We start from the raw sequence: 26,359 nt of genomic DNA on the forward strand, positions 1-26,359 counted from the left end.
TATAGAAAAATTCTTAGGAATCCTCTCTTTGTAAATAAAAAGTAAGGCATTTATATAGGTATTCAATTATAATGGGTGGCCTAGATGAAAATAATAACCAATGGCCTAGATTGTTCCATATCATCTATAATTAGGGTTAGGGTAAATAAAATTAAATATTTATTAATGTAAGATGGAATGAAGAACTATAGTGGGTAATAAATGCCCACTACACATGCAGGATCGACAAGAGAGAGGGGTACAATAAATAACCACTAAGAAGATGCCCATTATGAATTAAATGCATTTATCCTAGACTCCCCCTCTTGAAGACATGTAATTGATACAAAACTATCTCTAACTCTTTTGTCTTGATGCTTGATGCCTATTCTTGCTTGAGCTCCAAAACTTTCACTATGCTTTCACCCTTTCCTAAACTTTCCTCCCTATCTAGTAACAGGTCATGTGTGGTGTAAATGGTATTCATGAAGATGGGGAAGTTCTCAAAATCATCCCTCTCAACAACATTTAGCTGAAAGAAATCTTCCAACTTTCCTTTCAATTTTTCCATTGTTATTTCAATCTCTTAGAGTATTTATGAAAAAGGGGATGCAACTATATTTGGAAACCCCTTTCTTGATGTTGTTAGTTTCCTTTCTCCATCAAGAACATTCCTTTTTTAAGATCTCAAATGTCTACTTGTCTTTGATAACTAGAATGTACTAGTGTAGAAAATCATATGTTGATCTCCTTCACTAATAACACTACTGTCGATTGATGCATTCTTGATGGTATTGAAATTTTCCATCTTTTAATTAAAGATAAATGATGAAAAAATAATAAACATATTGATACATCTCAATGTATATTAAATATGGAGTATAGATTAACTAAAATCAATCATTATGTCCATAATACATTAATTCAATAGCACCAAAAGCCATTTATCCTTTTGTAAGATTGAAAAAATAAATAGAAAAATATTTAGAAAGAATCCACAATATTAAAAATAAGTTTGGGGATGTCTCAACTTAGTCAATTATGGGCCAAATCCCTAAAACAAAACAAAATTTCATTTTTAAGAAATAGGTCAAAGCATCCATCCACAATAAAGCATCTTGTGGGATGGATAGATAATTTAGAAAAGACATAAGCAACATACTTGTTTTACTTTCATGCCTTTATATGGTTAGTTTGTACCTTTATTAAGTGGTTGATGGCCTTATAGAAAAGAAAAGAGACTGTGGTATTATAAATTACGACTATCCCTGTTCTAATATAATATTTTTTGATATATGTTTCTCAAAAAAGTGGCTGCCTCAGTTTACATGCTAAGGATTTGTGAAAAATAATTCCCTTAGATAGCTCTTGACACTAAAATAGGGTGAAATTTCTATTAAAATTCATCACTCAAGCCTTGTAGATGCAATCGGAGGGTTCTTTCAGCCTTAAAATTCTCTATTTTTACTTTGTCCTCTAAATTTGAGCAACAAGCATGATCTTGTAATTGATTCAAATGAAATTCAAATTAGATGAAATGAAAGTCAATCTTTCCATTCTCGATTCTTTAGGATGTAATGAAATTGTTATTAGTGTTCTGAAAATTTTCCATATTTTTGGAATCACCAGATCAAGAAAAAAAAACATATATGCTAAAAAGGAGAATACTAGATCTTATAAATATCTTTTTTTCCAATGAAAGGTTGTAAAGCTATATATTTAATAATATAAAAGATGTTGATTACATAATATTGATGGAGAAGTATTTTTAAAAAATTCAAAATACCTCCATCATGAAGCTCAAACCCAATACAGGCTTACAACAAATTACCTGAAAGGCTAACATCTCTAGTTTGTACCAAACACAAGAGAAATACAACATGGTTTTTCTTTCCTCTATTAATATAAATTTCTAAGAATAGTTCTAATACTATGTTAAAATCTACTCAAAATAGAAAAATCCTAGAATCTAGTTGAAATTATTAGAACAAATCTAGAAATAAAATTTAAAAAATAATATTGTTAAACAATTTTGGTGTATATGCTCAGAGACATAACAAAATCAAGATAAATCTCTCTTATTTTACCCTAGAATATAATATATATCTCCAATATGATGAAATGCATTGTTCTAGCATGTATATATTTAGGAAAGAGCTAGTAAGAGGCTGGGATAAAGTTATGACTATCTCAACATGGACCAAGTAGAGTTCTAATGGAAAAAACCATATATTAGGAGTTGTTTAAGTCATCTTAGGAGTAGTTGGAGTCAAAGTAGGACCTAAAAATGTCTTCCTAATAATAATATGCAAAATTTAAAATTCCTTCTAATAAATAGGTTTTCCTATGTAAATTTAATAGAGGAGTGAAATGGAAAAGAACCATTTACTCTAACACTTTGAAAAGGTTGTGTGGGAAAGAAACTAGTATGACTTTTAATATATAGCTTAGTAAAATCCCATGATGGAGTTTTCTCTATAACTATTATTCAAAGTTTTATTGGTGTAGGAGAATGTTTACACATTCTCTTGGTTCTTGACTATAATTTTTAGTTTGTTTTCAACAATTTTAGAATGTCTTTGAATATAAAAGAATAGAAAAAAGGTACGGTATCATAAGAAGAATATAGAGTTTGAAACAAATTGCAAATTTGATGAGACTAGCTTGTAATTTATTCTTGTTGTGCTCAAATTATTAGATATGAAGTCTCCACTAGGTGTATTATGAGGAGAATGGATTTCTAAGGTAAGATAGGGCATGTTTAAAAGATATATGCTAGTATATATTCATCTACATCATTTCAAGGATATATTTCTATAAGACCTAGAGTTATCAATTTCTTGTAGATCTTTAAATAGTTGTCTTAATCATATGCATAGTTATTTACAATCCGATATCATTGTTATATGTTACTAATATCAACATTTATTTGTTTCCTTTTGAATTGTGTGGATTGGATCATAACCAATTATCCAGTATCATTTACATAGTGTGAACATTTTAAAATCTTGTGAGAAGATACCAATATGATCAAAAACATAAAGTGAGTGATAGGAAAACTTAAAATTGAGTTATTAGGAAGGAAAGAATACAAGGAATATAATATAAGAGTTCCACCAAAATAGAAAGTAAAGGTCCAAATAAATTTAGTGTGGTGCTAATTATGAACATATCTTGGGTCAATGTCTATCTATGTTATATCTTTTGATTGCATCATGCAATGTGGTTGAATTGGCAAACCTCATTTAAGGTTCAAATAACAATATGTGTTTGATTAGGCACAATGTGTATTATAGAAAAAGAGTTAGCATATTTTGTAGTGAGATAAAATTGTGGGAGATTACATATTTAACTTGCATAAAATTATTATTTTTCAAATGAAAGGTTACTTACCCAATAAGAAAATGACCTAATTTTTTAATTTAGTGTTGTTCTTGTTTGGTAGCTTTAGTTGGATGAACCTATGAGACAATACTATCACACCCACACACACACACACACACACACACACACACACACACATAGAGAGAGAGAGAGAGAGAGAGAGAGAGAGAGAGAGAGAGAGAGAGAGAGAGAGAGAGAATATTAAACTTAACATGGTAGCAGAGCTAGGATACAAATGTATAGAAAGAATAAGTGAAATGCAATTAAGATTAGGAAGAAAACAAAGTTTAAAATAGATGAAACCATAGACTAGAAGTAATGCCCAATCTTCATACCCAAGACAAGGATATACAATATAAAAAAGGAAGAAACTAAAAGCCTTTAAGATGAAAATGCTTATTGATCGGTCAATAAACAAATAAAAATGAACATTATGTATTAATAAACCATCATATTATGATGATATCAAAATTCAATGTTGAAGGAAAGATAAAAGATCAATGTCAAATAATGTCACAGAGATAAATATAAACTACAAATCATGACAAGCTAAAATGTGTCTACTTCTGCAATAGTGAATAATGAGGGATATAATGCCTACCATATAATACAAAAAGAGAAAGCTATTGTTGATGGTGATACCACATAGAAACAAGGCCCACGTGAGTTTCCACATGGTGATCAATAAAATCTTTAGCATTAAATAAGGAATATCATAGGAAGGATACAAAATGGGATTGAAAATGAGGTACAAGAGGAGTCAACAATATTAGGAAATTAAAAGTTGAGAAACTTTTAGGGTACTTATAAAATACATACTCCCCACCAAATGCTAAAGTAAGATGACACAAAAACAAGGGAAAGCTCTTAAGTATCAACTAAAAATATGGGGATTTAGTATAATATATGGAAGAGAAAAAAAAGGTTAAAAAGGTTAGGAAACAAAGATGTAAAGACACAAAGGATAACATTGAATAGAAATGACAATAGCCGTTGATAATAAGTGATATAATATAATTAAGTTTGATATAATAAGAAATGTGTTCTAATTCTCCAAGGACACTACACTACTACATATGGCCCTAATTTTTGACATTTCTTTGACATTGGGGGTACATTTTGTGAAGTTGGTTTTTTTTTTTTAAATTTGCCCCTGATGTTATCAGATTTGGACTACCTAGTTTGAGTCTATCAAAATGTCAACAATATTAGGTAGTACCTAAAAAAAGACAAAACACCATTTAATATTTATTGTTGACCATAGACAGGTGAAAGGCACAAATTCTATTGTGAGTCACTAAACACTGCAAGCCCATGACATATCATTGACATAACCTTAGTAAGGATGTTTGCTACTTCAAGTTTCTGTGACTTGAAAATGAAATTGCTAAAAATATAATTTATGTGATTTGAAAATGAAAATGTCTAAAACTTGATTTATGTGATTTGAAAATGAATTTTTCTAGCTTGAAACTAGATTTTATTTGAAAAAAATTGCTTGAAATGGTAAAATATTTGTGTGAAACCACCCTCAATCACACCCTAGGAACACTAAAACCCTTGTCGAACACTAAAACCCTTGTCATATTTTGGAAACACAATTTGTTGCACCAATGATTTTAGGATGACTTCGTTCAGTATGAAGTTGCAACACAAATACAACCCACTAGTCCAATTGTATATCCACTAATCGTGATTATGGTTTTTTAAATTATAGTTTATGAGGTTTTAATTTATACAAATAGGTGGGAATTGATGAGAAATAGTTAAGATTTTTCCAATGTGTGTAAGAATATATACACACTTATTTGACACCAAGAAATCCTATCTATGGTAATGATTTTCTTACACATGTAGACAGGCTGAGGGAATCAATTCCTCATTGGCAATAGATTCATCTTTATTCATCCTTGATCTATGCCTCTCCACACATCCCATCCCATCTCATTTTACCACCTCTATTCCTTTACACCCATACAAGAAGTCAACACAAAAACCCACATATTAGATTTTGCAAAGGCTAAGTTGGCATCTCACTAATTAAGCTGGGTTGGGCTATCTTGGCCTATATAGTGAGTGACACTTGAAATAATCCATTTTTTTCTTATGTTCTTGTGAGAATATTGGGAAGATAATTAACAAATGGAGGGTCTTAACTTTAGTTATAGTCATGTTAAGGGTGATGCACAAGTGCCTCCTAGACTCATGTTGTAGCCAACTAATGAAGAGCTCATTACACATTATCTCATGAGAAAGGTTTTCGACAAAAAAACCATAGGAAGTGCCATTTCTAAAGTAAACATCAACAAGTGTGAGCCTTGGGACATCCTTGGTATGTTCAATTCCCTCCTTTCTTCTTCACCATGTGTATAATCATACACACCCATTTGATCTCAAATGATGATGTTGTGTAATATATTGAACACTAAGTGTTTGTACACTAAATAATTTTTTATAGAGAATTTTAAGATTTAATTGCATCTAGATCTAGTTTTTATTGTTTGAAATATTTTAGAGAGATTTAATATTTAAGATTTATCTTAGAGTAGGTCATGGGCATTCATCAAAGCATAATGAAAAGATAATTATCATCAAATAATTTTTATAGTTGGAAATGCACTAGTATATACATATGCAAAATATATAAGAATAGACAAGGCATGATTGTTTCACAAAATACTTTAAAGAGATATCATCTCATGGAAATCCATGATTGTGGGTTACGCAATAAATAAATATATTAAATATAGGTTGTTCAAACTTGTTAGAAAATGAATAGTTCCATTTCATGTTTACTATTGGCATTATGTTGTATTTTTCATTAGTGACAACACTTACTTGATTCTGAATGCTTATCGAGCTCATCACTCAGTCTACAGTTTATACTGAGCATTCAGTGGTTGCCTTGTAAGCTTAGCAGTGAAGCAGTTTACACCAAGCATTCCTGAAGCTACCGAGTAAATACAGGCAATGTGAAGACCAACAGTGTCTACCAAGCTTCTTAGTATCTACCATGCTTCATAGTGTCTACCGAGTAGTAAGTTTGTGTCATGAAGTTTAGTGTAGATTGAGAATTAGAAGAAGTAGTGTTTACCAAGGGAAACAAGGTAAACTTAGTGTGCAGTATCTACCGAGTGACACTACATCTACCAAGTCACCTGTGGTTACCGAGTTCAAAACTACATCAATTGATTAGTATGGATTGAGCCTTCACTACTACCAAGTGCATGACGATGCCGAGTAATGTAGTAGACACCATGTATCAGGTCACTGAGTTAGTTCAGTGAACCCAAGTTATTTACTATTGGGCAAACTTTGTAATGTATTTGTTCACTTGTATTTTGGCCAACCTTGCAGTTTTGTAAATTTGAAAGGTATATATGTAAGGTGATGCAGGAGCATCCAGAGGTATAAGGGAAATCCTGTGTCACCCAAAAAAATGTACTTAGACTTAGTTTCTGTTTCATGTGTTTTCATTTCTAGATACCCATTTGGGTCAAATAAAGGTTCCAACTCTCATAGTTCCACTATCAGTGTTCTAGGATAGAGTATTTGAACACCTTGGGATACGTGTAAATGTCAAAAAAATAGGAGTATGTAATTGAGCCATCATTTTGGTGAACTAGGAGGTGTAAATTGGCTAGATGAATGTAATTGTAATTTAGAGCATTCTAGAAAAAGAATCAGGTCAAAAGGCCCCACAATTTGAAAGTTATCGCAGTTTTTCGGGTTTTGGAGACCTCCTAAGAATGCTTCAAAGTCATGTTAGGGGCATTAAATGACCTTGAAAAGGGTCAAAAAATGGGGGATGAGTGAAGCTAGTCCATAGGGCTATAGAGCACTTTGAGAGCTTTTTGGAAATGTAAACGGTTCGTAAATCGGAGCTACGGTTCAAAAGTTATGCCTCCCGAAAGTTTGATTACCATTTTTGTATTCTTCTAGATTTGCACCAACTTCTAACGCGGCTTTTGGAGCCTTCTACTTGGTCGATGGATGCCTACTAGCACTTTCCAGAATGTATTCCTAGTCCTTAACCCTCCAAGTTCTATTTAAAGACATTTTTGGCATTGTAAAAGGCAGTTCGGAGTGGAGTTTGAGAGGAGGTACTAAAAGGAGAAATTATCTCTAGATTTATGTTATTATAAGCCCATAGGGCATGTTATGAAGTCTATTTTCTCTGTACTGAATGTACTAGCTTATTTTCATAGTTAATACAATTTCCCTTTTCCTATTGTGTCCATTCTATGCTTGTGTTGTGTCCCCATCAAGTGGTATCAGAGTTGGTTTTCCTGAGTGTGTAGACAGAGCGCTAACTGTGAGGCAGTTTGCACCAGGACTGTGTGGTTGTGGGTTTGAGTTAAGAAGATGCCTCCACGAAGAGAATGTGGTGGAAGGGCCAAAGCTATTAATCCTGAGGAGGTTAGAGCCCTCCAAAGGCAGGTACAAGCATTGTACGAGGAGCTCCATAGAGGAACAAATGTTGCCGCAGGTGACGACAGTAAGGATGAAAATATAGAAGAAGAAATTGGACCAGAAGGGGAATTTGATAGGAAAGTTTTGAATTAGGTAGAGGAAAGGCTTTTTAGGGCCATTACTAAATTTGGGATAAGACCTACAATTGATGTGGGTGTATATTCAGGAAATCTAAAACCAGATGGGTTGATCGACTGGATCAATGAACTGGAAGAATACTTTGAGTATGAGGATATCAGGGACCCAGATAGGGTTAAGTTTGCAAAGGCCAAACTGAAAGGCCATGCCAAAATCTGGTGGCAAGAGGTTCAATTGGAAATAAATAGAAGAGGAAAGGAGAAGATCACCAGGTGGGATCGCATGCTGGACAAATTGAAGAAGTAGTTCATTCCTGTGGACTACGAGCTTGATTTATTTAAGAAGATGCATGGGTTAAAGCAAGCAAGAAGATCAGTCCAAGAATATACAGAGGAGTTTTATCGACTTTTGATTAGAGTAGGGCATGTAGAAGAAAATAAGAAGGTTGCTTGTTATATCAGTGGGTTGCGACCTAGCATCCAAGAGGAATTAAGTCTAGTAAGAATTACCATCGTTGAAAAGGCATACCAGTTTGCCCTACGTGTTGAAGAGAAGTTGAATAAGAGGTTTGAAGGGAGACAAAGAGGGCATGGTTAAGGAGGAAGGGGAAGTAGTAGGTCATCTGGAGGTCGAAATGAAACCCAAAAGAAAAATGAAGATGTGGGTACTAGCAGGAACCAAAGGAATGAGGGTTTCAACCGTTCCCGTAATCAAGACTTTGGAAATCAGAGAGGAAGAGGTAGAGGAAATGGACAAGGAAGAGGAGGCTTCCATCGTACCTATTTCCATTTCAATGAAGAAGGTCATCATGCCTTTGAATGCCCTCAACGACAAGGAAGGACAAATAGGAGAGCTGAGGGTCAAGCTAGGGTTGCTCATGTGGATGAGGATGCATAGTCATCACATTCAGAGGATGCAGAAAGAGGAGAGACCTTGGTAAATGAAAGGGTGCTATTAAGTGGTGAGATTGAACCAGGACAAAGGAGGAGTTTGTTTCATACCAAATGCAAGTGTGAGGATAAACGTTGTGACTTGATCATTGATGGTGGTAGCACTGATAACTTGGTATCATAAGAGATGGTCTCCAAGCTGAACCTCAAGAGGGAGAGACATCCTCACCCCTATCGGATTGCTTGGGTGAAAGATGATCATAAGGTCCTAGTAAGTGAACAATGTCTCGTGAAATTCAAAATTGGGAGTTACCATGATGAAGTTCTCTATGATGTTATTCCAATGGATGTTTGCCATCTATTGTTGGGTAGACCATGGCAGTTTGATAGACATGCAGTACATGATGGTCATGCAAACACATACTCTCTAACAAAGGATGGAGTTTGCCACAAACTAAAGCCCATGAAAAAGGAAGCTGAAAAGGTATGTAGTAGTGCTAGGATTTGTCTTGTTGATGGAAGGAAGTTTTTAGATGGAATGAAACATCAGCGTATGTGCAATGCTTTGATTCCTAGGAAAGAAAAAGAAGGTAGTAGTGAAATACCACTTGAAGTCTTAGATTTATTAGGTGAGTTTGGAGATATTATCTCTGATAATGTTCTAGAAGGATTGCCACCAGTAAGGAAAATCAACCATCAAATAGATCTAATTCCAGGAGCTAGTTTTCCCAACAAGGCTGCTCACAAGATGACTCCTACTAAAAATGAGCAGCTAAATAGATAGGTTAAGGAGCTTTTGAGGAAGGGCTTGATTTGGGAGAGCCTAATTCCATGTGTAGTACCTGTAGTACTCGTACCAAAGAAGGATGGAGAGTGGAGGATGTGTACAGATTCTTGAGCTATAAATAGGACAACCATTAAATATCGATTTCCTTTGCCAAGGATGGATGATCTTATGGACTGCTTGAGTGGAGATCGTACTTCACAAAGATAGATCTCAAGAGTGGCTATCATCAGATGCAGATACAAGAAGGAGATGAGTGGAAAATAGCCTTCAAGACCAAAGAGGGTCTTTATGAGTGGTTAGTCATGCCCTCTGGATTGACAAACGCCCCAAGCACCTTCATGCGGCTTATGAATGAGGTACTTAAGAAGTTCTTGGGAAAATTTGTTATTGCCTATTTGTATGATATTTTAATTTTCAGCAAGACTTTGGAAGAACATTTATTGCATATTCGTAGTTTCCTTGAAAGGTTAAGGGAAGAGAAACTATTAATTAATTTGAAGAAGTGTATCTTTGCAAAAAGTGAGTTAGTCTATTTGGGGTTTGTTATAACAGCTGAAGGTCTCAAAATGGATCCAGAGAAGGTAAAAGCCATCTTGGAATTGCCTAATCCAAGGTCTGCTACTGAGGTAAGATCATTTCATGGCCTAGTTATTTTCTACAGGAAGTTTATTAAGAATTTTAGTGGCATATGTGCACCCCTAACTGACACAATAAGAGGGGATAGAAAAGAGTTCAAATGGACTGCAGCAGCTGCAAGAATTTTTTAATTGTTGAAAAAGAAGGTGACAAAACAACCTGTGTTGGCACTTCCAAATTTTAGAAAGGTGTTCCAGGTGGATTGTGATGCTAGTGGTAGTGCTATTGAGGCTATGTTGAGCCAAGAAGGTAACCCTATTGCATATTTTAGGGAAAAATTGAATGATACAAAGAAGAAGTATTCTATTTATGATCAAGAGTTCTATGCAATAGTTTAGGCCTTAAAGAAATGGAGGCATTATTTATTGCCAAAGGAATTTGTTTTGTATACTGATCATCAAACATTACAATACCTAAATAGCCAACGTAAATTGAATTAGAGGCATATGAAGTGCGTAGAGTTCTTGTAGAGTTATACATTTATGTTGAAGCATAGAAATGGAAAATCTAACAGCGTTGTAGATGCATAAAGTAGGAGACAGTTGTTGCTTATAGTAATGCAAGTTGAAGTAGTTGGGTTTGATGAACTCAAGAATTTGTACCATGAGGATCTTAAAGCATGGAAAGCTTGTAAAGAGCCTATTGCTGTAGATAGAACCAAGTGGTTAGACTATTTGATTCAGGATGGCATGTTGTTCAAGGGTAGTCAATTGTGCATTCCAAGGAGTTCCATGAGGGAAAATTTGATTAAGGAGAAAGACAGCGAAGGCATGGCAGGACATTTTGGTTGAGATAAGACCATTGCCATTCTTAGAGAACATTATTTTTGGCCCCAGATTTCACAGGATGTGAAGAAGTTTGTACAGAGCTGCCAGGTTTGTCAAGTTTCCAAGGGATTTAGTCACAATATTGGACTATATCAGCCATTGCCTATTCCATCAAGGCCATGGGAGGAGATAAGTAAGGATTTTGTTCTTGGATTGCCAAGGACACAATGCGGTAATGACTCAGTATTTGTGGTGGTTGATAGGTTCTCCAAAATGGCACATTTCATTCCATGTCACAAGACTCGTGATGCTATCCATATTGCAGACTTGTTTTTCAAAGAGGTGGTAAGACTACATGGTCTTCAAAGGAGTATAGTTTTTGACAGAGATACTAAATTTGTGGGGTATTTCTGGAGGACATTGTGGAAAAGTTGAGAACAGACTTGAAATTTAGTTCCACACATCACCCACAGACTATCGGCCAAACAGAAGTGGTAAACAGAAGTCTGGGCACTTTGCTGAGATGTTTAGTTGGGGATAAGCCCAAGGGATGGGATTTGATTCTACCACAAGCAGATTTTTCTTACAATAACTCTATAAATAGGAGTACTAGAAAATCACCATTCCAAATTGTATATGGAAGTAGCCCAAGGACTGCACCAAAATTGAGGAAGATAGAGCAAGGGGAGAAGACAAGTGCTGAAGTTGAAGAATTTACTGAACATATCAAGCGTCTACATGAGGAGGTTTAGGCACAAATTACGAAGATAAATAAAGAGTATAAAGCTAGGGCTGATCAAAGGAGAAGACATAAGGAATTCCAAGTAGGGGATCTAGTCATGGTGCACTTATGAAAAGAAAGATTTCTAGCCGGTACTTACAACAAGCTAAAAATGAAGAAATTTGGCCCCTTTAAAATTTTGAAGAAACATGACTCAAGAAATGCATATGAGGTGGAACTGCCAGATGGTGTTCACATTTCTCCTATTTTCAACATTGTAGACTTAACAGAGTATCATGATGATGGTGTAGATCAGGAGCTGGTGTTAGAGCAATGTCCAATTCCTACTTCTAAGAAGGAGGAGATAGAAGACATTCTAGATCATCGTGTGGGTAGAAGTACCAGAAATAGGTAGTATGAAGAGTACTTGGTCAAGTGGAAAGGATGGCTGATTGAAGACTCAACTTGAATTTTAGCAGCTGAGGTTTCCCATTTGGAATTTCCTCTACCATTCATAAAGTGATAGGGTCACTTTTCAATCTACCCTGGGTGTCTGATGCAGGAGCATCTAGAGGTATAAGGGCAATCCTATGTCACCCAAAAAAATGTACTTAGACTTAGTTTCTATTTCATGTGTTTTCATTTCTAGATACCCATTTGGGTCAAATAAACGTTCCAACTCTCACAGTTCCACTATCAGTGTTCTAGGATAGAGTATTTGAACACCTTAGGATACTTATAAATTCCAAAAAAATAGGAGTATGTAATTGAGCCATCATTTTGGTGAACTAGGAGGTGTAAATTGGCCAAATGAGTGTAATTGTAATTTAGAGCATTCCAGAAAAAGAATTAGGTCAAAAGGCCGCACGGTTTGAAAGTTATTGCAGTTTTTTGGGTTTTGGAGACCTCCTAAGAATGCTTAAAGTCAAGTTAGGGGAATTAAATGACCTCAAAAAGGGTCAAAAAATTAGGGATGAGAAAATCTGGTCCATAGGGTTGTAGAGCACTTCGAGAGATTTTTCGAAATTTATATGGTTTGTCAATCGGAGCTACGGTTCAAAATTTATGCCTCCTAAAAGTTTGATTACCATTTTTAGATTCTTCTAAATTTGCACCAACTTCTAACATGACTTCTAGAGCCTTCTACTTGGTTGGTGGATGCCTACTAACACTTTCTAGAATGTATTCCTAGTCCTTAACCCTTCGAGGTTGATTTAAGGACATTTTTGGCATTGTAAAATGCAATTCGGAATGGCATTTGAGAGGAGGTACTAAAAGGAGAAATTATCTCCAGATTTATGTTATTGTAAGCCCATAGGGCATGTTATGAAGTCTATTTTCTCTATACTAAATGTACTAGCTTATTTTCATAGTTAATACAATTTCCCTTTTCCTGTTGTGTCCATTCTATGCTTGCGTTGTGTCCCCATCAAGCGGTATCATAGCTGGTTTTCCTAAGTGTGTAGACAGAGCATCGACTGTGGGGCAGTTTGCACCAGGACTATGTGGTTGTTGGTTTGAGTTAAGAAGATGCCTCCATGAAGAGAGCATGGTAGAAGGGTCAAAGCTATTAATCTTGAGGAGGTTAGAGCCCTTCAAAGGCAGGTACAAGCATTGTAGGAGGAGCTCCGTAGAGGAACAAATGTTGCCGCAGGTGACAACAGTGAGGATGACAATGAAGAAGAATAAATTGGACCAAAATGGGAATTTGATGGGGAAATTCTAAATCGAGTAGAGGAAAGGCTTTTTAGGGCCATTACTAAATTTGGAAAAAGACCTACAATTAATGTGGGTGTATTTTCAGGAAATCTGAAACCAGATGAGTTGATCGACTAGATCAATGAACTGGAAGAATACTTTGAGTATGAGGATATTAGGGACCCAGATAGGGTTAAGTTTGCAAAGGCCAAACTGAAAGGCCATGCCAAAATCTTGTGGCAAGAGGTTCAATTGCAAAGAAATAGAAGAGGAAAGGAGAAGATCACTAGGTGTGATCCCATGGTGGACAAATTGAAGAAGCAGTTCATTCCTGTGGACTACGAGCTTGATTTGTTTAAGAAGATGCATGGGTTAAAGCAAGTAGGAAGATCAATCCAAGAATATAAAGAGGAGTTTTATCGAATTTTTATTAGAGCAGGGAATGCAGAAGCAAATAAGGAGAAGGTTGCTCGGTATATCAGTGGGTTACGACGTAGCATCCAGGAGAAATTAAGTCTAGTAAGAATGACCAGTGTTGAAGAGGCATACCAGTTCTCCCTATGAGTTGAACAGAAGTTGAATAAGAGGTTTGAAGGGAGACAAAGAGGGTATGGTCAAGGAGGAAGGGGAAGCGGTAGGTCATCTGGAGGTCGAAATGAAATCCAAAAGAAAAATGAAGATGTGGGTACTAGCAATAACCAGAGGAATGAGGGTTTCAACTGCTCCCATAATCAACACTTTGGAAATCAGAGAGGATGAGGTAGAGGACATGGTCAAGGAAGAGGAGGCTTCCATGGTACCTATTTCCATTGCAATGAAGAAGGTCATGGTGCCTTTGAATGCCCTCAATGACAAGGAAGGACAGATAGGAGAGCTGAGGGTCAAGCTAGGGTTGCTCATGTGGATGAGGATGCATAGTCATCACATTCAGAGGATGCAAAAAGAGGAGAGACCTTGGTAAATGAAAGAGTCCTATTAAGTGGTGAGATTGAACCAATACAAAGGAGGAGTTTGTTTCATACCAGATGTAAGTGTGAGGATAAATGTTGTCATGTGATCATTGATAGTGGTAGCACTGATAACTTGGTATCAGAAGAGATGGTCTCCAAGTTGAAGCTCAAGAGGGAGAGACATCCTCAACCCTATCAGATTGCTTGGGTGAAAGATGATCATAAGGTCTTGGTAAGTGAACAATGTCTCATGAAATTCAAAATTGGGAGTTACCATGATGAAGTTCTCTATGATGTTATTCCAATGGATGTTTTTCATCTATTTTTGGGTAGACCATGCAAGTTTGATAGACATGTAGTACATGATGGTCATGCAAACACATACTCTCTTACAAAGGTTAGAGTTTGCCACAAACTAAAGCCCATGAAAAAGGAAGTTGAAAAGTTATGTAGCAGTGCTAGGATTTGTCTTGTTGATGGAAGAAAGTTTTTAGATGGAATGAAACATCAGTGTATGTGCTATGCTTTGATTCCTAGGAAAGAAAAAGAAGGTAGTAGTGAAATACCACTTGAAGTCTCAGATTTACTAGGTGAGTTTGGAGATATTATCTCTGATAATGTTCCAGAAGGATTGCCACTAGTAAGGAAAATCATTCATCAGATAGATCTAATTCTAGGAGCTAGTTTTCCTAACAAGGCTGCTCACAGGATGACAACTACTGAAACAGAGGAGCTAAACAGACAGGTTTAGGAGCTATTGACGAAGGGCTTGATTCGGGAGAGCCTAAGTCCATGTGTAGTACCTATAGTACTCGCACCAAAGAAGGATGGAGAGTGGAGGATGTGTACAGATTCTTGAGCTATAAATAGCATAACACTCAAATACCGATTCCCTTTGCCAAGGATGGATGATCTTATGGACTACTTGAGTGGAGCTCAGTACTTCACAAAGATAGATCTCAAGAGTGGCTATCATTAGATATGGATATGAGAAGGAGATGAGTGGAAAACAGCCTTCAAGACCAAGGAGGGTCTTTATGATTGGTTAGTCATGCCCTTTGGATTGACAAATGCCCCAAGCACCTTCATGCGGCTTATGAATGAGGTACTTAAGAAGTTCTTGAGAAAATTTGTTATTGTCTATTTGGATAATATTTTAATTTTCAGCAAGACTTTAGAAGAACATTTATTGCATATTCGTAGTTTTCTTGAAAGCTTAAGGGAAGAGAAATTGTTATCTAATTTGAAGAAGTGTATCTTTGCAAAAAGAGAGTTAGTCTATTTAAGGTTTGTTATATCACCTGAAGGTCTCAAAATCAATCTAGAGAAGGTTAAAGCCATCTTGGAATGGCCTACTCCAAGGTTTGCTACTTAGGTAAGATCATTTCATGGTCTGGTTAGTTTTTATAGGAAGTTTATTAAGAATTTTAGTGGCATATGTGCACCCATAACAAACACAATAAGAAGGGATAGAAAAGAGTTCAAATGGACTATAGCAGCTGCAAGAGGTTTTGAATTGCTAAAGAAGAAGGTGACAGAAAAACTTGTGTTGGCACTTCCAAATTTTGGAAAGGTGTTCTAGGTGGATTGTGATGCTAGTGGCAGTGTTATTAGCATTGTATTGAGCCAAGAAGGTAAGACTATTGCATATTTTAGTGAAAAATTGAATGATGCAAATAAGAAGTATTTTGTTTATGATACAGAGTTCTATGCAATAGTTCAGGCCTTAAAGAAATGGAAGCATTATTTATTGCCATAGGAATTTGTTTTGTATACTGATCATCAGGCATTATAGTACCTAAACAACCAAGGTAAATTGAATCAGAGGCATATGAAGTGGGTAGACTTCTTGCAGAGTTATACATTTGTGTTGAAGCATAGAAGTGGAAAATCTAATAGGATTGCAGAAGCACTGAGCAGGAGACAGTTGTTGCTTATAGTAATGTAGGTTGAAGTAGTTGGGTTTGATGAACTCAAGAATTTGTACCCTGAGGATCTCGATTTTGCTGAAGCATGGAAAGCTTGTAAAGAGCCTATTGCTGTAGATAGAACCAAGTGGTTAGACTATTTGATTCAGGATGGCATGTTGTTCAAGGGTAGTCAATTGTGCATTCCAAGGAGTTCCATGAGGGGAAATATGATTAAGGAGAAACACAGCAGAGGGATGGCAAGACATTTTGGTCGAGATAAGACCATTTCCATTCTTTGAGAACATTATTTTTGACCTCAGATTTCACAGGATAAGAAGAAGTCTGTACAGAGCTGCCAGGTTTGTCAAGTTGCCAAGGGATTTAATCACAATATTGGACTATATCAGCCATTGCCTGTTCCATCAAGGACATGGGAGGACATAAGTATGGATGTTGTTCTTGGATTGCCATGGACACAATGCAGTAATGACTCAATATTTCTGGTGGTTGATAGGTTCTCCAAAATGGCACATTTTATTCCATGCCACAAGACTCATGATGTTGTCCATATTGCAAACTTGTTTTTCAAAGAGGTGGTAAGACTACATGGTCTTCCAAGGATTATATTTTCTAATAGAGATACTAAATTTGTGGGGTATTTCTGGAGGACATTGTGGAAAAAGTTGAGAACAAACTTGAAATTCAGTTCCACACATCACCCATAGACTGATGGCCAAATAGAAGTCTGGGAAATTTGCTAAGATGTTTAGTTGGGGATAATCCCAAGGGATGGGATTTGATTCTAACACAAGCAGAGCTTTCTTACAATAACTCTATAAATAGGAGTACTGGAAAATCACCATATCAAAAGTTATGCAACCCAAAAGTTTGATTACCATTTTTGGATTCTTCTAGATTTGCACCAACTTCTAACGTGGCTTTTAGAGCCTTCTACTTGGTCAGTGGATGTCTACTAGCACTTTCTAGAATGTATTCCTAGTCCTTAACCCTTTGGGGTCTATTTAAGGATAGTTTTGGCATTGTAAAAGGCAATTCGGAGTGGAGTCTGAGAGGAGGTACTAAAAGAAAAAATTATCTCTAGATTTATGTTATTGTAAACCCATAGGGCATGTTATAAAGTCTATTTTCTCTACACTAAATGTACTAGCTTATATTCATAGTTAATACAATTTTCCTTTTCATTTTCTGTCCATTCTATGCTTGCATAGTGTCCCCATCAAGTGGTATCAGAGCTAGTTTTCCTGAGTCTATAGATAGAGTGCCGACTGTGAGGCAGTTTGGGCCAGGACTGTGTGGTTGTGGGTTTGAGTTAAGAAGATGCCTCCAGGAAGAGAGTGTGCTGGAAGGGCCAGAGCTGTTAATTCTAAGGAGGTTAGAGCCCTCCAAAGTTAGGTACAAGCATTGCAGGAGGAGCTCCGTAGAGGAACAAATGTTGCCGCAGGTGATGATAGTGAGGATGAAAATGAAGAAGAAGACAAATGACCAGAAGGGGAATTTGATAGGGAAATTATGAATCAGGTAGAGGAAAGGCTTTTTAGGGCCATTACTAAATTTGTTAAAAGACCTACAATTGATGTGGGTGTATTTTCAGGAAATCTGAAACCAGATGAGTTGATCGACTAAATCAATGAACTGGAAGAATACTTTGAGTATGAGGATATCAGGGACCCAGATAGGGTTAAGTTTACAAAGGCCAAATTGAAATTCCATGCCAAAATATGGTGGCAAGAAGTTCAATTGGAAAGAAACAGAAGAGGAAAGGAGAAGATCACTAGGTGGGATCGCATGGTGGACAAATTGAAGAAGCAGTTCATTCGTGTGGACTACGAGCTTGATTTGTTTAAAAAGATGCATGGGTTAAAGCAAGCAGGAAGATCAGTCCAAGAATATAAAGATGATTTTTATCGACTTTTGATTAGAGTAGGACATGCAGAAGCAAATAAGGAGAAGGTTGCTCGTTATATCAGTGGGTTGTGACCTAGCATCCAAGAGGAATTAGGTCTAGTAAGAATGACCAGCGTTGAAGAGGCATACCAGTTTTCCCTATGAGTTGAAGAGAAGTTGAATAAGAGGTTTTAAGGGAGACAAGGAGGGTGTGGTCAAGGAGGAAGGGGAAGTGGTAGGTCATCTAGAGGTCAAAATGAAATCTAGAAGAAAAATGAAGATGTGGGTACTAGCAGGAACCAGAGGAATGATGTTTTCAACCACTCCCATGAACAAGACTTTGGAAATCAGAGAGGAAGAGGTAGAGGATGTGGAAAAGGAAGAGGAGGCTTTCATGGTACTTGTTTCCATTCCAATGAAGAAGGTCATCATGCCTTTGAATGCCCTCGATGACAAGGAAGGACTGATAGCAGAGTTGATGGTCAGGCTACGGTTGCTCATGTGAATGAGGATGCACAGTCATCACATTAAGAGGATGCAGAAAGAGGAGAGAGCTTGGTAAATGAAAGGGTCGTATTAAGTGGTGAGATTGAACCAGGACAAAGGAGGAATTTGTTCTGTACCAGATGCAAGTATGAGGATAAATGTTGTGACGTGATCATTGATGGTGGTAGCACTGATAACTTGGTATCAGAAGAGATGGTCTCCAATCTGAAGCTCAAGAGGGAGAGACATCCTCACCCCTATCGGATTGCTTGGGTGAAAGATGATCATAAGGTCTTAGTAAGTGAACAATGTCTCATGAAATTCAAAATTGGGAGTTACCATGATGAAGTTCTCTGTGATGTTATTCCAATGGATGTTTGCCATCTATTGTTGGGTAGACCATGGTAGTTTGATAGACATGCAGTACATGATGGTCATGCAAACACATACTCTCTAACAAAGGATGGTGTTTGCCACAAACTAAAGCCCATGAAAAAGGAAGGTGAAAAGGTATGTAGTAGTGCTAGGATTTTTGTTGTTGATGGAAGGAAGTTTCTAGATGGAATGAAACATCAGCGTATGTGCCATGCTTTGATACCAAGGAAAGAAAAAGAAGGTAGTAGTGAAATACAATTTGAAGTCTCAGATTTACTAGGTGAGTTTGGAGATATTATCTCTGATAATATTTCAGAAGGAATTCAACTAGTAAGGCAAATTAGTCATCAGATAGATCTAATTCAAGGAGCTTTTTTGCCTAACAAGGCTGCTCACAGGATGACTCAAAGTGAAACAGAGGAGCTAAACAGACAGGTTCATGAGCTATTGAGGAAGGGCTTGATTCAGGAGAGCTTAAGTCCATGTACAGTACCTACAGTACTCACACCAAAGAAGGATGGAGAGTGGAGGATGTGTACAGATTCTCAAGCTATAAATAGGATAACCATCAAATACCAGTTTCCTTTGCCAAGGATGGATGATCTTATGGACTGCTTGAGTGGAGCTAGGTACTTCACAAGGATAGATCTCAAGAGTGGCTATCATCAGATACGGATATGAGAAGGAGATGAGTTGAAAATAGCCTTCAAGATTAAGGAGGGTCTTTATGAGTGGTTAGTCATGCCCTTTGGATTGACAAATGCCCCAAGCACCTTCATGCATCTTATGAATGAGGTACTTAAGAAGTTCTTGGGAAAATTTGTTATTGTCTATTTGGATGATATTTTAATTTTCAGCAAGACTTTGGAAGAACATTTATTGCATATTTGTAGTGTCCTTGAAAGGTTAAGAGAAGAGAAACTGTTAATTAATTTGAAGAAGTTTATCTTTGCAAAAAGGGAGTTAGTCTATTTGGGGTTTGTTATATCACCTGAAGGTCTCAAAATGGATCCAGAGAAGGTAAAAGCCATCATGGAATGGCCTACTCCAAGTTCTGCTACTAAGGTAAGATCATTTCATGGTCTGGTTAGTTTTTACAGGAAGTTTATTAAGAATTTTAGTGGCATATGTGCACCCCTAACTGACACAATAAGAGGGGATAGAAAAGAGTTCAAATGGATTGCAGCAGCTGCGATAAATTTTGAATTGCTGAAAAAGAAGGTGACAGGACAACTTGTAATGGCACTTCCAGATTTTAGAAAGGTGTTCCAGGTGGATTATGATGCTAGTGGCAGTGCTATTGGGGCTTTATTGAGCCAAGAAGGTAAGCCTATTGCATATTTTAGTGAAAAATTGAATGATGCAAAGAAGAAGTATTCTGTTTATGATCAAGAGTTCTATGCAATAGTTCAGGCCTTAAAGAAATAGAGGCATTATTTATTACCAAAGGAATTTGTTTTGTATACTGATCATCAGGCATTACAGTACCTGAATAGCCAAGGTAAATTGAATCAGAGGCATATGGAGTGGGTAGAGTTCTTGCAGAGTTATACATTTGTGTTGAAGCATAGAAGTGAAAAAACTAATAGGGTTGCAGATGCACTAAGTAGGAGACAATTGTTGCTTACAGTAATGCAGGTTGAAGTAGTTGGGTTTGATGAACTCAAGAATTTGTACCCTGAGGATCTCGATTCTGCTAAAGCATGGAAAGCTTGTAAAGAGCCTGTTGATGTAGATAGAACCAAGTGGTTAGACTATTTGATTCAGGATGGCATGTTGTTCAAGGGTAGTCAATTGTGCATTCCAAGGAGTTCCATGAGGGAAAATTTGATTAAGGAGAAACACAGCAGAGGGATGGCAGGACATTTTGGTCGAGATAAGACTATTTCCATTCTTAGAGAACATTATTTTTGGTCTCAAATTTTAGAGGATGTGAAGAAGTTTGTACAGAGCTGCTTGGTTTGTCAAGTTGCCAAGGGATTTAGTCACAATACTGGACTATATCAGCCATTTCCTTTTTCATCAAGTCCATGGAAGGACATAAGTGTGGATTTTGTTCTTGGATTGCCAAGGACACAACGCGGTAATGACTCTGTATTTGTGGTGGTTGATAGGTTCTCCAAAATGGCACATTTCATTACATGCCACAAGACTCATGATGTTGTCCATATTGCAAACTTATTTTTCAGAGAGGTGGTAAGACTACATGGTCTTCCAAGGAGTATAGTTTCTGACAAAGATACTAAATTTGTGGGGTATTTCTGGAGGACATTGTGGAAAAATTTGAGAACAGACTTGAAATTCAGTTCCACACATCACCCACAGACTGACGGCCAAACAGAAGTGGTAAATAGAAGTCTAGACAATTTGCTGAGATGTTTAGTTTGGGATAAGCCCAAGGGATGAGATTTGATTCTACCACAAGTAGAGTTTTCTTACAATAACTCTATAAATAGAAGTACTAAAAAATCACCATTCCAAATTGTATATGGAAGTAGCCCAAGCACTGCACTAAAATTGAGGAAGATAGAGCAAGGGGAGAGGACAAGTGTTGAAGCTGAAGAATTTGCTGAACATATCAAGCATCTACATGAGGAGGTTTGGGCACACATTACCAAGATGAATCAAGAGTATAAAGCTAGGGCTGATCAAAGGAGAAGACATAAGGAATTCTAAGTAGGGGATCTGGTCATGGTGCACTTACAAAAAGAAATATTTTCAGCCGGTACTTACAACAAGCTGAAAAATGAAGAAATTTGGCCCTTGCAAAATTCTGAAGAAACATGACTCAGGAAATGAATATGACGTGGAGCTGCCAGATGGTGTTCACATTTCTCCTATTTTCAACATTTCAGAGTTAACAAAGTATCATGATGATAGTGCAAATGAGGAGCTAGTGTTAGAGCAATGTCCAATTCCTACTTCTAAGAAGGAGGAGATAGAAGACATTCTAGATCATCGTGTGGGTAGAAGTACCAGAAATAGGCAGTATGAAGAGTACTTGGTCAAGTGGAAAGGATGGTCGATCGAGGACTCAACTTGGATTTCAGCAACTGAGGTTTCCCATTTGTTATTTCCTCTACCATTCATAAAGTGACAGGGTCACTTTTCAATCTACCCTGGGTGTCTGATGCAAGAGCATCTAGATGTATAAGGGCAATCCTGTGTCACCCAAAAAAATGTACTTAGACTTATTTTTTGTTTCATGTGTTTTCATTTTTGGATACCCATTTGGGTCAAATAAAGGTTCCAACTCTCACAGTTCCACTATCAGTGTTCTAGGATAGAGTATTTGAACACATTGGGATATGTGTAAATGTCAAAAAAATAGGAGTATGTAATTGAGCCATAATTTTGGTGAACTAGGAGGTGTAAATTGGCTAGATGAATGTAATTGTAATTTAGAGCATTCCAGAAAAAGAATCAGGTCAAAAGGCCCCACGGTTTGAAAGTTATCGCAGTTTTTCGAGTTTTGGAGACCTACTAAGAATGCTTCAAGTCAGTTTATGGGCATAAAATGACCTCAAAAAGGGTCAAAAAATGGGAGATGAGTGAAGCTAGTCCATAGGGCTATAGAGCATTTTGAGAGCTTTTCAAAAATGTAAATGGTTCATCAATCAGAGCTACGATGCAAAAGTTATGCCTCCCAGTAGTTCGGTTACCATTTTTGGATTCTTCTAGATTTGTGCCAACTTCTAACGTGGCTTCTGGAACCGTCTACTTGGTTGGTGGATGCCTACTAGCACTTTCTAGAATGTATTCCTAGTCCTTAACCCTCCAAGGTCTATTTAAGGACATTTGTTTAAGAAGATGCATGGGTTAAAGAAAGCAGGAAGATCAATCCAAGAATATACAGAGGAGTTTTATTGTGGACTACGAGCTTGATTTGTTTAAGAAGATGCATGGGTTAAAGCAAGCAGGAAGATCAGTCCAAGAATATACAAAGGAGTTTTATTGACTTTTGACTAGAGCAAGGCATGTAGAAGCAAATAAGGAGAAGGTTGCTCATTATATCAATGGGTTGCGACCTAGCATCCAGGAGGATTTAAGTCTAGTAGGAATGACCAGTGTTGAAGAGGCATACCAATTTTCCCTACGAGTTGAAGAGAAGTTGAATAAGACATTTGAAGGGAGACAAAGAGGGTGTGGTCAAAGAGGAAGGGGAAGTGGTAGGTCATCTGGAGGTTGAAATGAAATCCAAAAGAAAAATGAAGATGTGGATACTAGCAGGAACCAGAGGAATGAGGGTTTCAACCGCTCCTGTGATCAAGACTTTGGAAATCAGAGAGGAAGAGGTAGAGGATGTGGAAAAGGAAGAGGAGGCTTTTGTTGTACCTATTTCCATTGCAATGAAGAAGGTCATTGTGCCTTTGAATTCCCTCAATGACAAGGAAGGACAGATAGGAGAGCTAAGGGTCAAGCTAGGGTTGCTCATGTGAATGAGGATTCACAGTCATCACATTCAAAGGATGCAGAAAGAGGAGAGACCTTGGTAAATGAAAGGGTCCTATTAAGTGGTGAGATTGAACTAGGAAAAAGGAGGAGTTTTTTCTATATCAGATGCAAGTGTGAGGATAAATGTTGTGACGTGATCATTGATGGTGGAGCATTGATAACTTGGTATCAGAAGAGATGGTCTCCATGCTGAAGCTCAAGAGGGAGAGACATCCTTAGCCCTATCAAATTGCTTGGGTGAAAGATGATCATAAGGTCCTGGTAAGTGAACAATCTCTCATGAAATTCAAAATTGAGAGTTACCATGATGAAGTTCTCTGTGATGTTATTCAAATGGATGTTTTCCATCTATTGTTGGCTAGACCATGGCAGTGTGATAGACATGCAGTAAATGATGGTCATGCAAACACATACTCTCTAACAAAGGATGGAGTTTGCCAAAAACTAAAGCCCATGAAAAAGGAAGGTGAAAAGGTATGTAGCAATGCTAGGATTGTTCTTGTTGATGGAAGGAAGTTTTTAGATGGAATGAAACATCAGCGTATGTGCTATGCTTTTATTCCTAGGAAAGATAAAGAAGGTAGCAGTGAAATACCACTTGAAGTCTTAGATTTACTTGGTGAGTTTGGAGATATTATCTCTGATAATGTTTCAGAAGGATTGTCACCAGTAAGGCAAATCAATCATCAGATAGATCTAATTCCAAGAGCTAGTTTGCCTACCAGGGCTATTCACAAGATGACTGCTACTAAAACAAAGGAGCTAAACAAATAGGTTCAGGAGCTGTTGAGGAAGCGCTTGATTCGGGAGAGCCTAATTCCATGTGCAGTACCTGCAATACTTGCACCAAAGAAGGATGGAGAGTGGAGGATGTGTACAGATTCTTGATCTATAAATAGGATAACCATCAAATACCGATTTCCTTTGCTAAGGATGGATGATCTTATGGACTGCTTGAGTGGAGCTCAGTACTTCACAAAGATAGATCTCAAGAGTGGCTATCATCAGATATGGATACGAGAAGGAGATGAGTGTAAAATAGCCTTCAAGACCAAAGAGGGTCTTTATGAGTGGTTAGTCATGCCCTTTGGATTGACAAACGCCCCAAGCACCTTCATGCGGCTTATGAATGGGGTACTTAAGAAGTTCTTGGGAAAATTTGTTATTGTCTATTTGGATGATATTTTAATTTTCAGCAAGACCTTGGAAGAACATTTATTGCATATTCGTAGTGTCCTCGAAAGGTTAAGGGAAGAGAAACTGTTAATTAATTTGAAGAAGTGTATCTTTGCAAAAAGGGAGTTAGTTTATTTAGGGTTTGTTATATCACCTGAAGGTCTCAAAATGGATCCAGAGAAGGTAAAAGCCATCTGTGAATGGCCTACTCCAAGGTCTGCTACTGAGGTAAGATCATTTCATGGTCTGGTTAGTTTTTACAGGAAGTTTATTAATAATTTTAGTGGCATATGTGCACCCCTAACTGACACAATAAGAGGGGATAGAAAAGAGTTCAAATGGACTGCAGCAACTACGAGAAGTTTTGAATTGCTGAAGAAGAAGGTGACAGAAGAACCTGTGTTGGCGCTTCTAGATTTTAGGAAGGTGTTCCAAGTGGATTGTGATGCTAGTGGCAATGTTATTGGGGCTATATTGAGCCAATAAGGTAAGCCTATTGCATATTTTAGTGAAAAATTGAATGATGCAAAGAAGAAGTATTCTGTTTATGATCAAGAGTTCTATGCAATAGTTCAGGCCTTAAAGAAATGGAGGCATTATTTATTGCCAAAGGAATTTGTTTTGTATACTGATCATCAGGCATTACAGTACCCAAATAGCCAAGGTAAATTGAATCAGAGGCATATGAAGTGGGTAGAGTTCTTGCAGAGTTATACATTTGTGTTGAAGCATAGAAGTGAAAAATCTAACAGGGTTGTACATGCACTAAGTAGGAGACAGTTGTTGCTTAGAGTAATGCAGGTTGAAGTAGTTGGGTTTGATGAACTCAAGAATTTTTACCCTGAGGATCTCAATTTTTCTAAAGCATGGAAAGCTTGTAAAGAGCCTATTGTTGTAGATAGAACAAAGTGGTTAGACTATTTGATTCAGGATGGCACGTTGTTCAAGGGTAGTTAATTGTGAATTCCAAGGAGTTCCAAGAGGGAAAATTTGATTAAGGAGAAACACAGCGGAGGGATGGTAGGACATTTTTGTCGAGTTAAGACCATTGCCATTCTTAGAGAATATTATTTTTGGCCTCAAATTTTACAGGATGTGAATAAGTTTGTACAGGGCTGCTAGGTTTGTCAAGTTGCCAAGGGATTTAGTCACAATACTGGACTATATCAGCCATTACCTGTTCCATCAAGGCCATGGGAGGAGATAAGCATGGATTTTGTTCTTGGTATTCCAAGGACACAACGCGCTAATGAATCAGTATTTGTGGTGGTTGATAGGTTCTCCAAAATGGCACATTTCATTCCATGCCACAAGACTCATGATGGTGTCCATATTTCAGACTTTTTTTTCAGAGAGATGGTAAGACTACATGGTCTTCCAAGGAGTATAGTTTTTGACAGAGATACTAAATCTGTGGGGTATTTCTAGAGGACATTGTGGAAAAAGTTGAGTATAGACTTGAAATTCAGTTCCACACATCACCCACAAACTGACGACCAAACAGAAGTGGTAAACAGAAGTCTAGGCAATTTGCTGAGATGTTTAGTTGGGGATAAGCCCAAGGGATGGGATTTGATTCTACCACAATCAGATTTTGTGTACAATAACTCTATAAATAGGAGTACTGGAAAATCACCATTCCAAATTGTATATGGAAGTAGCCCAAGGACTACACCAGAATTGAGTAAG

Source organism: Cupressus sempervirens, chromosome 10 (assembly GCF_028749045.1).
Source record: "Cupressus sempervirens isolate cs-2001-9-10 chromosome 10, ASM2874904v1, whole genome shotgun sequence".
In the NCBI taxonomy this organism is placed as follows: Eukaryota; Viridiplantae; Streptophyta; class Pinopsida; order Cupressales; family Cupressaceae; genus Cupressus; species Cupressus sempervirens.